This window comes from Piliocolobus tephrosceles, chromosome 10 (assembly GCF_002776525.5).
Source record: "Piliocolobus tephrosceles isolate RC106 chromosome 10, ASM277652v3, whole genome shotgun sequence".
Lineage (NCBI taxonomy): Eukaryota > Metazoa > Chordata > Mammalia > Primates > Cercopithecidae > Piliocolobus > Piliocolobus tephrosceles.
The window spans coordinates 89,409,424-89,422,939 of NC_045443.1; the positions used below are offsets into that span (position 1 = coordinate 89,409,424).

General features: G+C 39.0%; 1 long non-coding RNA gene across 1 annotated transcript; it reads right to left on the reverse strand.

Annotated features, from left to right (window-relative positions):
* Positions 1–8,442: 8,442 nt before the first annotated feature.
* Positions 8,443–11,271, reverse strand: LOC111550181. Its single transcript, XR_002733963.1, has 2 exons — positions 11,035–11,271; positions 8,443–10,189 (listed from the first exon to the last, which is right to left on the reverse strand). It is a non-coding gene; the product is annotated as an uncharacterized LOC111550181 (long non-coding RNA).
* Positions 11,272–13,516: the final 2,245 nt, after the last annotated feature.

Here is a 13,516-nt window from a genome sequence, read left to right on the forward strand (position 1 = left end):
TGGGTGTGATGGAGTACTGTCATTTCTTGTTTAAAAAATGTTTATTTTAAGGCCAGGCACGGTGGCCCATGCTTGTAATTCCAGCACTTTGGGAAGCCGAGGCGGGTGGATCCCCTGAGATCAGGAGTTCAAGACTAGCCTGGCCAACACGGTGAAACCCCATCTCTACTAAAAACATAAAAATTAGCCAGGTGTGGTGGCAGGAGCCTGTAATCCCAGATACTTGGGAGGCTGAGGCAGGGAAATCGCTTGAACCCAGGAGGCAGAGGTTGGAGTGAGCCAAGATCACACCACTGCACTCCAGCCTGGGCCACAGAATGGGACTCCATCTCAAAAAAAATCTTTTCTTTTAGAATCGGCGGTACATGTGCCAGTTGTTAGAAAGGAATATTGCATGATGCTAAGGTGTGGAGTACAAATGAATCCATCACCCAGGTAGTGAGCATAGTACCCAAAGAGTAGTTTTTCAACCCTTGGACCCCTCCTCTACTTCCTCTCTAGTAATCTCCACTGTCTATTGTTATTATCTTTACACCCATGCATACCCAGTGTTTAGCTCTCACTTGTAAGTGAGAACATGTAATATTTGGTTTTCTGTTTCTGTATTAGTTTGCTCAGGATAATGGCCTCCAGCTGTATCCATGTTGCTGCAAAGGATGTGATTTTGTTCTTTTTTATGGCTGCATAGTATTCCATGGTGAATATGTAGCACATTTTCTTTATTCAGTCCAGAATTGATGGACACCTGGGTTGATTCCATGTCTTTGATATTGTGAATAGTGCTGTAATGAACATACAACTGCATCTGTCTTTTTGGTAGAACAATGTATCTTCCTTTGTATAATCCTGATTGTCAAGAGGTACAGTAACTTACTTGAGTTCATGTGGCTAGTAAATAACAGAGCCAAGATTTGAGAGCAAGCCATCTAAAAAAGTTTTTACTGTGGCACTTGGCACAGGCTTCTCTCTCAGTGAATAGACTGTGTCGGATGTGTTGTTTGATTAATGTCTGTGCTAGAAGCAGAACCCAAGGACATGGATATTGGTTGCTGTCACAACTTCAACGGAAGAGAAAAGCTACTCTGAAAAACCAGTGAGATAAATTTGAATCTGAATATTCAGGGGTTAATCCAGAATGGAGAAGATGAAAAGAGAGGGTGAGGGGAGATGTGGGGCAATTTAACTGAGGGAGTGCTGTGGGCTGTGTGATGTGTTTCTCCCTGTGACATGCCTTCCCGCAAATGTCTTCAGTAAAATCTACCCAACGTGGGAAAAGTTTGACATTGTATTTGTTTGTTAGGGCTGCCATAGCAAAGTACCACAAACTGAATGTCTTCAACAACAAAAATGTATTGCCACAGTTCTGGAGAGCAAAAGTTCAAGATCAAAGTGTTGACAGGGCGGGGTCCTTCCGAGAGTGGTGAGGGAAGGATGTGTTCCATGCCTCTCTTCTAGCATCTGATGGTTTCCCAGCAATCTTTGACATCCCTTGCTGTATAAAAGCATCACTGATCTCTGCTTCATCTTCCCGTGGCATTCTCCCTGTGTCTGTGTTCATATTTCTCTTTGTATAAAGACAACAGTCATACTAGTTTAGAGACCCACATTATCCCAGTATGACCTCATCTTAACTATTTATATCTGCAACAACCCTATTTCCAAATAGGGTCACATTCTGCGGTACCAGGGGTTAGGACCTCACCATATAAATTTTTGTGGCACATAAATTCATTATCAATGTAGATTGGATTTCTTGTGCATATGTGTAAAAGGATTGGGATCTACATCTGAGCGAATGTGGTAACAAACAGAGGCCACTTATCTACCATGAGATGAGGACATTAAGATTATGAGTCCTGGAAGGTATGTAGAGGGCCTATAGCTCTCTCAAGTTGAGAAATCTGAATTAGAGGCAAGTCTACATGTGTCTCAAGCAGTGACAGACTGCTATGATTTGAATGTTTGTCCCTTCCAAAATTCATGTTAGAAACTTAATCCCCAATGCAACAGTGTTGGGAGGTAGGGCATAATGGGAGGTGTTTATGTCATGAGGGCTCTGCCCTAGTGAATGAATTCATTCTGCAATGAAAACGACTTTCAGGAATGGGTTCACCTGCTTCTGCTCTTCTGCCATGCAAAGAACAGCATTCCTCTCTTACCCATGCACACACACGCACGCACACACGCACATGCACACACACGCATGTGTGCACACAAGCATGCACACATACATATGATGCAGTATTCAAAGCATCATCATGGTGGCAGGGTGCGGTGGCTCACGACTGTAATCCCAGCACTTTGAGAGTCTGAGGCAGGTGGATCACTTGAGCTCAGGAGTTCAAGACCAGCCTGGCCAACATGGTGAGACCCCATCTCTACAAAAAAAATTACAAATATTAGCCAGGCATGGTGGCACCCGTGTGTTGTCCCAGTTACTCAGGAGGCTGAGGCAGGAGAATCACTTGAGCCTGCGAGGTGGAGGCTGCAGTGAGCCGAGATCACACTACTACATTCCAGCCTGGGTGACAGAATGAGACCCTGTCTCAAAAAAAAAAAAAAAAAAAAAAAAAAAAAAAAAAAAAAAAAAAAAAAGAAAGAAAGAAGAAAAGAAAAAAAAAATGTGGAAATGAAGACCGAGTTCTTATAAGACATCCAACCTTCTGGCATCCTAGTCGTTTTAGACTTGCCAGCCTCCAGAACTAAGAGAAATAAGTGTCTGTTCTTTATAAATTACCCAACCTCAGATATTCTGTTATAATAGCACAAACAAACTGAGATAAAGACCTAGCTAAAGTCTGGATGATAATGGCTTAAATTGAAGTAAATTCAAGTGTTACTATCAATTGCCTCTCCAGCATAACCTTAACTTAATCTGGGGAGGTTAAAAGGATAGAGTTAACCTCCCCAAAAGATCATCTACTCTTGTAAATCTTCAGGTCCATTAAAAGGGATTACTTCTCCTATTTCTTTTACATCCTTTGATATGTCTAGTACACAGGGAAATAACTTACTGGAGACTGATATTAGATTACTAGATTTCTGTAAGGGAGTTTATAGTACCTAGACCACTTGTGAAAATACACAATTTTTGATGATGCAGCACTGCTATGACAAGAAAAATACAGATAATTTTTCTTGATATCTGACTTAAAGAAAGGCTGAAAGTACAAGTAAAATAGTGCTGTACAGTATAGAAAGTTTCTACTCAATTTACCTGAGCTAAATCCACCTCTGGCATTTACTAGCTATGTGACTTTGGGCAATTTATTTGATGTTTCTGTGACTCAGTTCCCTTGTCTGTTAAATGGTGATAATAATAATAGACCCCATCTCAATGGGTTCTTATGAGAATTAAAGGACTTAAGGGAACAAGACACTTAGAGTGCTGGCTTTCATGTAGTAAGCTCTCGATCAATGGCAGCTGTTATAATATTGTCACAATAGTAACTGTCTTTCACACTACCAAAATCTTTTGCCACTGGCCCAGTTATAAGATAGGCTCAAAATAAGCACAACTCTTAAAATTAAGTAGAACAGAGGAAATGCTCTGCTTGCAAGACTTATTTTGACTGTTGGATGAAACTTAAATCACTGGTTGGAGCCAGACAATATTCACCAAATACTTAGGCCATTTTACATATTTCAGATAAAAATTGTCCAAGCCCAGTCTCTATATCATCAGCCAAGGCAACTGCATACTTATAAATAAAACTTCTTGGCTCAAGCCTCTGATGATAATAATTTAATTATATGTTTAGTCCATTAACATCATCAAATAAAAATTCTGATTGCTTAAGAATACAAATTGTATGAAAAGCTGGCTCTCTGGAAATAAAACAAAACAAACAAACAAAAAAGAATATAAATACCAAGCCAACATGCAATTTCAGAGTAACCATTATCTTTTTCTCATTTTAAAAATGTTTTGATAGAATTATTTATTTTCTTTGGCTATATACCCAGTAATGGGATTGCTGGGTCAAATGGTAGCTCTGCTTTAAATACTTTGAGAAGACTCCAAACTAGTTTCTATAAAGGTTGAACTAACTTACATTCCCACCAACAATGTATGAATCTCCCCTTTTCTCTGCAGCCTTGCCAGCATCTGTTGTTTTTTGACTTTTTAATCATAGCATTCTGACTGGTGTGAGATGGTACCTCATTGTGGTTTGATTTGCATTTCTCTGATGATTAGTAATGATTAGCTTATTTTCATATATTCATGGACTGCTTATATGTCTTCTTTTGAGAAATGTCTGTTCGTATCATTTGCCCGTTATTTAACGGGGTTAATTTGTTTTTTGCTTGTTGATTCATTTGAGTTCCCTATAGATTATTTGTCAGATGTATAGTTTGCGAATATGTTCTCCTACTCTATAGGTTGTCTGTTTACTCTGCTGATAGTTTATTTTACTGTGCAGAAGCTCTTTCATTTAATTAAGTCCCACTCGTCAATTTTTGTTTTTGTTGCAATTGCTTTTGGGGACTTAGCCAAAAATTATTTACCAAGGCCAATATCAAGAAGAGTATTTCCTAAGTTGTCTTCTAGGATTTTTATATTTTGAGATCTTACATTTAAATCTTTGATCCATTTTGAGTTAATTTTTGTATATTATAAAAGGTAGGAGTCCAGCTTCAATCTTCTGCACAGGGCTAGCCAATATCCCAGAACCATTTATTGAATAGTGAGTCCTTTCCCCATTATTTTTGTTGGTCTTGTCGAAGACAAATCGTTATAGGTGTGTGGCTTTATTTCTGAGTTTTCTATTCTGTTCTATTGGTCTGTATGTCTGTTTTTGTACCAGTACCATGCTGGTTTGATTACTGTATGTTCACTGCTGCGCTAGTCACAATAGCAAAAACATGGGGTCAACCCAGGTTCCAATCAATGGTAGACTGAGTAAAGAAAAGGTGGAACGGCCGGGCGCGGTGGCTAAAGCCTGTAATCCCAGCACTTTGGGAGGCCGAGACGGGCGGATCACGAGGTCAGGAGATCGAGACCATCCTGGCTAACACGGTGAAACCCCGTCTCTACTAAAAACTACAAAAAACTAGCCGGGCGAGGTGGCGGCGCCTGTAGTCCCAGCTACTCCGGAAGCTGAGGCAGGAGAATGGCATGAACCCGGGAGGCGGAGCTTGCAGTGAGCTGAGATCCGGCCACAGCACTCCAGCCTGGGTGACAGAGCGAGACCGTCTCAAAAAAAAAAAAAAAAAAAAAAGAAAAGAAAAGCTGGTACATATATATACCAAGGAATACTATGCAGCCATAAAAAAGGAACTCATGTCCTTTGCTGCAACATGGGTGCAATTGGAATCCATAATCCTAAGCAAATTAATGAAGAAGCAAAAAGCCTAATATTGCATATTCTCACTTATAAGTGAGAGCCAAACAATGAGTACACATGAACACAAATATGAGAATAGACATCGTGGACTTCTGAGGGGGGAGGAAAAAAGGGTGAAAAACTACCTGTTGGGTACTCAGCAACACACAAAATTCCCATGTAACAAACCTTCACATGTATCTCCTATATCTAAAATAAAAGTAAAAATTTAAAAAATATATATCTTGGAGGATAAAATAATGACACCTCATAGACAATAACTGTTATGAGAAGAATTGGGATAAATTTAAAAATTACAATGCTAGATTGAGTTTAAACAAGATTATAAAAGACAGAGATCTGATTTATTCACCAAGTTTGACTATTAAACCCCAACATGATGGGGCTCCTATCTTAGCAAAACCTGCCCATTATCTCAGCTTTATAAATCCCACCACATAGAAGACAGCAGAGATTCTGCATCTGGAAAATGAGAAAATATAAATACGTTTTTCAGGGCATCATTGAAGAATCAAAGAGAGATAATTTATATAAAAGCAACCTGAAAACTATAAAATGTATATGTCATAGCTATTATTATACTTATAAAGAGAGTTATGAGTTCTCAATAAGTACTGGATGCTATTATGTGAAAACAGAATATAGTATAATGTTCAAAAGAAGTTATGTTTGTGTACCACTTAAGAGTTTACAGGAATTTTTTATATGTATTATATCTGTTCACTGTCATACCATCTTTGAAGGAAGACTGACAGGCAGCCATAGTTATATTTATTTACCAAGAATAACTCTGAAGCTCAAGATAACATACATGGCAAAGCCAAGACTAAAGCATTCATTTTCTTTTGTGATCTCAGACCATGGCTCTTTTATGCTTCCTTTCAAAAAAGGAATATACATGTATGTTACTTTGAGCTTTAGTCTCTAAACTTAACTTCACTGTCCTTATCTTTCTTCACTGTCCATATCTCAAACTAGATAGTATGAGCTAGCTCCCCTCCTTTTTAAGTGAAAAGCATCTCAGAAATACGGAAGAAGCAGCAAACCAGTGCCACTCCCACAACATCTCACATACTATCTTCCAGGGAGAACTCAAACTAGAACCATTTATTTCAGGTAAAGCTTTGTGTCCAGAAGGCCATCATACCACTTAGCTATACTGCAAAACAAAGCCTCTCAAAACCAAGTGGCTTCACAAGTCTACTATTACTCACAAGTTTATGGCTCAGCTGAGCAGTTCTGGTCTCATCTGAGCTCACTTGTGCATTGGTGGTCAGCTATGGCTTGAGTAAGCAGCTCTGTTGCTCTTGGTTGTATTTCACACATACTTGTGGATGGTTAGGTGTAGGCTGTTCTAAGTTGGCCTCCTCTGGGACAGTAGGTCACTTGTGAGCATTCATCCTCCAGGAGGCTACCTCAGGTTGTTTTTATGGCAGCAGCAGGGTCCTGAGAGAAATAATAAAAGTGAGTATGGCCTCTGGAGACCTGGGCATAGAGCTGGCATGTTGTCCCTTCCACTGCATTCTATTGGTAAAAGCAAATCGCAGACCAGTCCAGAGTCAAGGACTGGGGAAAGAAATTTCACTTTTTGATATGATAAGCTGCAAAATCACTTAGAAAAGGGAATAGATGGATATGGGAAGAATTGGAGAATTTGGGTTGTCATTGCAAACATTCTACTGTAGCCGTTATTATATCATGGAAGTGGGAACCCTAATGTCAGCACACTTGTTATGCATTTGCAGGGATTAGTTGTCATCTTCAGCATGTTACTCAAGCAAGGAATTTGGTAATAAATCATAATAATGTATTTCTAATGCATCTTTGTATTCCCAGCACCTAGCATAGCATCAGACAAATTCTAAGTATTCCACAAGAAATAATAATGACAAAAGAAATGGGAGTGGAAAAATTACTCTACTAGAAACCAGGGAATCAGCTGTAGCACAATTCACACAGGACAAATCCCCTGTGCAACTTTGGAAGGGAGTGATTTTGCCTCACTAGGATTTCAGGAGACCGAGTTAACCTGGACATTCTCTAAGTTCTTTCTTTTCTTTTTAAATTTCAAAATATTAAGGTTGTAAGAACTCTAGAAATTATGTAGATGCAACCAGTCATTAGCTACATGGGGAGACTGAGACTAGGAAAGCTAATCACTTATCTTAAAAGCACAGATGGTTTGTGCCAGAGATTAGAACTCAGAGCTCATGACTCCCAGCCCAGTACCCCATGCACTACTCGAACACATTGTTACTCAGAGCGTATTCCGTGAGCCAATAGCATCCACATCCCTTGAGAGCTTGATAGAAATGCAGAATCTCAGAGCCTATCCCAGACCTATTGAATCAGAATCTGGATTTTTTTACAAGGCTCTCAGATAATTAATATGTGTATTAAAGTTGGAGAATCTCTTTGTTTCCTAGTAAAAATGCTTCAGGGCTGAAAAACTAAAATAATGTATTTTGTTAGGGGAATGTTCCGTTACATATCTTAACACCAAAACCATTTTTTCTATGGCTCTCTCACTAATTCATTTAACAAATATCTCCTGAGTGTTTACTCTATATGAGGTGTTGTACAAACATAAGGGGAAGGTTCTTGCCCTCCTGGAGCTCACACTTCACAGGGGAGTCAAAGCTCCTTCCTCTTTTCCTGCATCCTCCTTTCTCCCTCTGTGCCCTCCTTTTGCTCTTTACCTTCCCAACCTCCTCTCACTTCCTATTGTAATAATTCCTGACTAGGATCTCATTTCTGAAGTCGTTAGTTTAAGAGCAAAGCATTTTATTCATTTGAAATTCCAATTTCAGAATAGTGATATAAAATGTTGGAAAAATTTGACTTGGCTCATTTCCAAGCAGCTTACATTATAATATCAGCATGACCCTAAAACTGTGTATAAAGAAGACTAAAGCACTCTGAACACTTTGTGGGGAATTCTCTTTGAATACAGTACGGGTTAGTCATACACTTCAGTTTTAATTTTTTTCTAATGAAGTCTTTTCTCTAGGAAGATACAGGGTTGGAAAGCTGAGATACTGGAACAAAACAATGAAGAGATTTTTTTTTTCCTGAAATATTTAGCCAGCACATCTGCATGTATAATAAAATGTTTATTTTCTCATCGAGAAGGAAAGGAAAAATGTTAAATATCAATAGATTATTTTCATTCAAGAATCTTGTATGAAACACAGACAAACAGAAATCTAGTAAGTTAGCTTTTTTTTTTTTTTTTATTAAAATAATGCCAGATACAAAGCTAACTATTTTCTGGTGAGTAATGCTGGACGGAGTCTTTGCAATAAACAGCTGGACTACAAGTCATGGTGATGTGATGCTGCTCGGTTTCGTTGAGGCTTAGACGCCTGGTATTTTAACTTCCACTGTTTGAAAGTATTACACCTTTCTTTTTTCGCACTCTCTCACAGTTCTAAAAAGCTCTGAACTCATTTCATTCTTCTTTTCTTCCCTTGTCTTCTCTCTCTTCAAAGATGTTTCATGATGATTCTGCTTTTCAAAATCAAGACTGCTTGAACTTTAGCTGAGAGTAATGAAATATCAATCTTTTGCACAATGGCAACTACATCCCTTTTCTGCTTTCTTGGGATAGTCAGAATAGCAACTGCCCAGCGTGAACAATGGGACTACTTCTCAGTTCTGAGGGATTGGCTGTTGCTGAACAGCAGTGCATAGAAATAATCCTTGGCAATCCCATGGGTGACATTTCTCATTCCTTATCACCCATGCTGCACACAGCCGGAACTTGATAAGACACCCAGAAAGAAGATAATGGCTGCTATCAAGCTGTCTAGGTAGAAATAATAATAATAATCTGTTTATGGAAGAGCAGCTGTCCTATTGTTTTGCATTTCATGAAATCTCAGAGTCAGAGCCCTCTCTCCCATGCCAGCCCCATCCCCATTCCTCATGCCAATCCAATCACTTTGGGATTTTAATGATGGGCATTTTATTCCCTGATCTTTTGATACAATAGACAAGGATGCATGTAAATCTCCCATAATCATATCCAGTCACAGGATGTGCTTAAAAGACTAGAGAAGAGACATTGTATTGGAAGATTTGAAAGCTGGGAGGACTTTGTAATGAATATAGGCAAGCCTGGTATTCCTTTTTAAAATATGCACAAAATCCAGAATTACTGCAAATGAATAGTTCAGTTGTCATTCCAGTCTGAAAGCTTAAACCCCCAGGGTTAAGGTAGGTAGGTCTCAATTTCTCAAAGTGAAGCCCCAAAGAATTGTGACACTGTGGTTGCCAACAAGGTGGGTCACAGCTATGTTCACTGCTTTTTATTTGTACTGAACAGAATAGCCAAAGGCTTAGGAGCAGCCTGGCAGTAATGTCATTGTTCTCGTTTCTTTTAAGCCAGATTGCTCTCCTGGCTAGGGAAATATGCTGTCACTTTATTTACCAGTGTTCAGATCACGCATTCCCTTCATCACTGTCACCTTCACAGAGGGCAGTCTGTGGATGTTACTTTCCTGTCTTTATCTGTCCACCTATCTCTGGAGAAAAAAATTAGGCAGCCATGCCCCTCAGGGTGAAACAAACAATTGAAAAGGAGCAAATATGTCAGTTTCTTTTTGCCTCCATTCAATACTCAACCACAGCCAAACTTACATTTTCATTTCTAGAGAGGCTAGACACCTTCATTCCTACAACAGTTATCCCACAAGGGTCCCACCATTGCACAGAGCAGCAGGCCAGTGTTGTCTTTGTTTCTCTTTACTGAGGCTTCCTCGAAGTCATCACAACCTCCAATTTACCCGGGCTGAGCTCACTTTCTCCCTGTGTCTCCTTCGAGTTAGGCATGGAAATAGCTAAAGGAGAACAAAGAGGAAAAATATATGGGCTTGGTCAGTGGAGAAACAGCCTTGAAGAACTTCCCACTAACTAGCTACAGATGTCTCCTTTGCACCTGAACAAGTCTACATCTTGTCCTACAAAACAAAGTCACACCCAGCTGAAGTCTGTCTCTCCGTCCCTCCCTCTATACCTCCCTACCTCTCTCTCTCTTTCTCCTCTCCAGCCCCTACCTTTTCTCTCTCTGCTGAGTGAATATCCCACACCCCAGAGGCATAGCTCAACCACGACTTGCCCTATGAGGCCTTCTTCTATCCTCTCCCACCTTCTCCCATCCCATAAGAGAATGAGTTAATCATGGTATTTTGTATATAGTTGTATTATAGCCTTTTATGTTCTGCATCATATGCCTTTTTCGCCAACCAGAATGTGAATTCCAATAAAGTAGGTAAATGCCTTTGTATCATGTCATTCATCTTTGGGAAGGCAATTTAACAAAGTGAATAAGGAAATGGGTTTTGCATCAGACAGATCTGAATGCGAATCCTAGCTCTGACATTAACTAGCTGCATGCCCTTGAGTTTTCTGGATCTTGGTTTACTAATGCATAAAATGGGGCTATTTCATAAAGGTTTTTAGGTAACTGAAATATATATATGTAAAATATTTGGCATAATGTTGATATGCAATATATTCATAATAAAGAGTAGTTATTATTATAATTAATTATAATTAACTTGATATTCTCAGCCTCTCATAATAAATCATCAGTAAATACATATTGAAGGATATGGTAAAAGAACAAATGAAATACACATACTATATATACATACGCATATATACACATACTGTATATACATACACATAACAGTGCATATACATAATCATCCTTCCGTGACAAATTGCATTGCTCTCTGCTTATCTGAGCTCTCAAAATGCAATCAGTGGACCTACAGAGGGTATATGAGAGAAGGGAAGAAACTGATCACAAAAGAGTTTGCAGGCAATGCTCTTTTAGTAGTTGTACTGTAAGCAATGACCTCATGAAGCACATAAGTTTCCCTCTTGAGTGCCAAATTTACCACCCTCCTTCTGACACCTGGGCAAAAACAGGAAAACATCATCCAACCCTTGGATGATGATGTTGATAATGATGATGATGATGACAATGATAGCTAACATTTACTGACCAGCTTCTACGTGTCAATCCCTCTCTACTCTCCCACAATAGCCATGGGTTAGGTAACATTGGTTTAATCTTACAAATAATGCAAATGTCACTTCAAGAAATTCAGAAATCATTTTAGTTTATTCTGAAAATGGGTGGATGTTTCAGGATCCAAACCACCACAAGAAGGTAGCAAGAGCAGCGTGCTTCTCATCCATGACCAGGCAGGCTAACAAAGGGAAAAGCAGAGGTGATCAGGTCTATGTCCACTTGCTGGAATGAATCATGGCAGAATTCAGGAAGCAAGGAGATGCGGCCTTTGACTTGTACTTCCTTCTCCCAGTAGTCTTTTTTTTTGTGTGTGTGCAAGTCATTATAAATCACCTGGTCTCACACCATGAATGACTGTAAAGTCCTGGAAACGTCTGGATTCAGACTTGGCATTTTCCCTCCTAAGACACCAAAGGGGTTAATGTCTGGCCAGTAATCAAAGTCTGGCAGCTTCTACTCCACACATAATGGGCATTGTTGTTCCTGAGAGTTTGTCTGTTTTTTCTGGCAGGCTTTACTGTTTGGAACCAATTCTAAAACAGAAAAGGAAAGAGTCAATCTGCATTTTTTATGCACACATGCAACAAAACATAAGGCTGGTCATAGAACTGTTGTTTTGCTAGATTTCCAGGAAAGTTTTTGGCTTACTATTGAGACAAGATGACTTATTGACTTAAAATTCATCTACCTCTACCTCTAAAGGGAATTCATTTATGTATGTAAGTGAGACACACATAATATCCTAAGGTGCTGCCTTCTCTCAGATATGAAGCAACACATTACAACTGTATTAGCTGATAAGTGAACTGTGGCTGGCCCATCCATCTGCATAAAATCCATTTGTGTGACGTTATTAATGTGCATGCTCATCAACCTTCCCAGGTCACTTGCAATCTCAGGACATGTTTGTCATTCCCACCTGATGGGCCCCCAGATGTTTCCATCTGAAGCCACGTGAATATGTCTTACTAAGTCACCAATACAACAAAATCCCATTACAAAACACCCACCTCTATTCCAGTGGAAAAGGCCAGGTTTTCTTTTTCTTAAATTTCCAATCTGTCACGAATCAATACTTTTGTATAAACCAAAATCATGCACTTAGATGTCAAAATAATGCACTTAGGTGTCAGCAGCATTCTTAAATTGTTATAAAAGTTTCTAAATAGTTACTCATAATTTCTGTACTCACCTTGTCATGAACCAATAACAAGTAGTTTGCAGGTCAAAGTCATCCATGAACCACACTTTGCTAGACCACTTTCTAGATAAAAGTTTCCAAACTTTTTCTATCAAGGATGAGAGGGCAAATATTTAGGATTTGCAAGGCATGACTCAATTCTGCTGTTGTAATATAAAAGCAGCCAGAGACAATAAGAAAATTAATGCACTGTGTTAAATAAAACTTTATTTATAAAAGTATACCACAGGCCAGATTTGGCCCACCAGCTGTAGTTCACCAACCCTTGGATGACGATGTTGATAATGATGATGATGATGACGATGATAGCTAACATTTACTGACCAACTTCTATGTGTCAGTCCCTCTCTGTTCTCCCATTATAGCCCTGGGTAAGGTAACATTGTTTTAATTTTACTAATAATAAAAATGTGACATCAAGAAATTAAGAAATAATTTTAGTGTATTCTGAAAATAGGTGGATGTTTCAGGACCCAAACCACCGTCCGTAGGCTCATACTATACCACACATATATAATGAGTGAGGCATCTTTCTCACAATTAATGAAGAACTTTACACATACTAGTATAATCTTGGTCATCTTCTTCCCTTTATCTCCCCACCCATCATCCACCTCAACAGTACTAAGGTCTTAGTGAACAGTCATTCCAAAGAGTCTGTATATGGAGCCAGAGGCAGGCATGAATACAGTCTAAAATAAACACATTCATTCAAACATACATTTGTTCATTCAACAAATATGTATTGGGTGCTTACTCTGCATCAGGCATGAATCCAAGCAATGGGGCTATAATAGTGAACAAAACACACAAGAACCTGTCCTTAAAAAGCTTACATTCTAGTATGAGGAGGTGGACAATAAGCAAATAAATATATTATGTTTGGTGTTAGGAGTCAGGGTTCGAAGAAAAATAAAGCAGAGT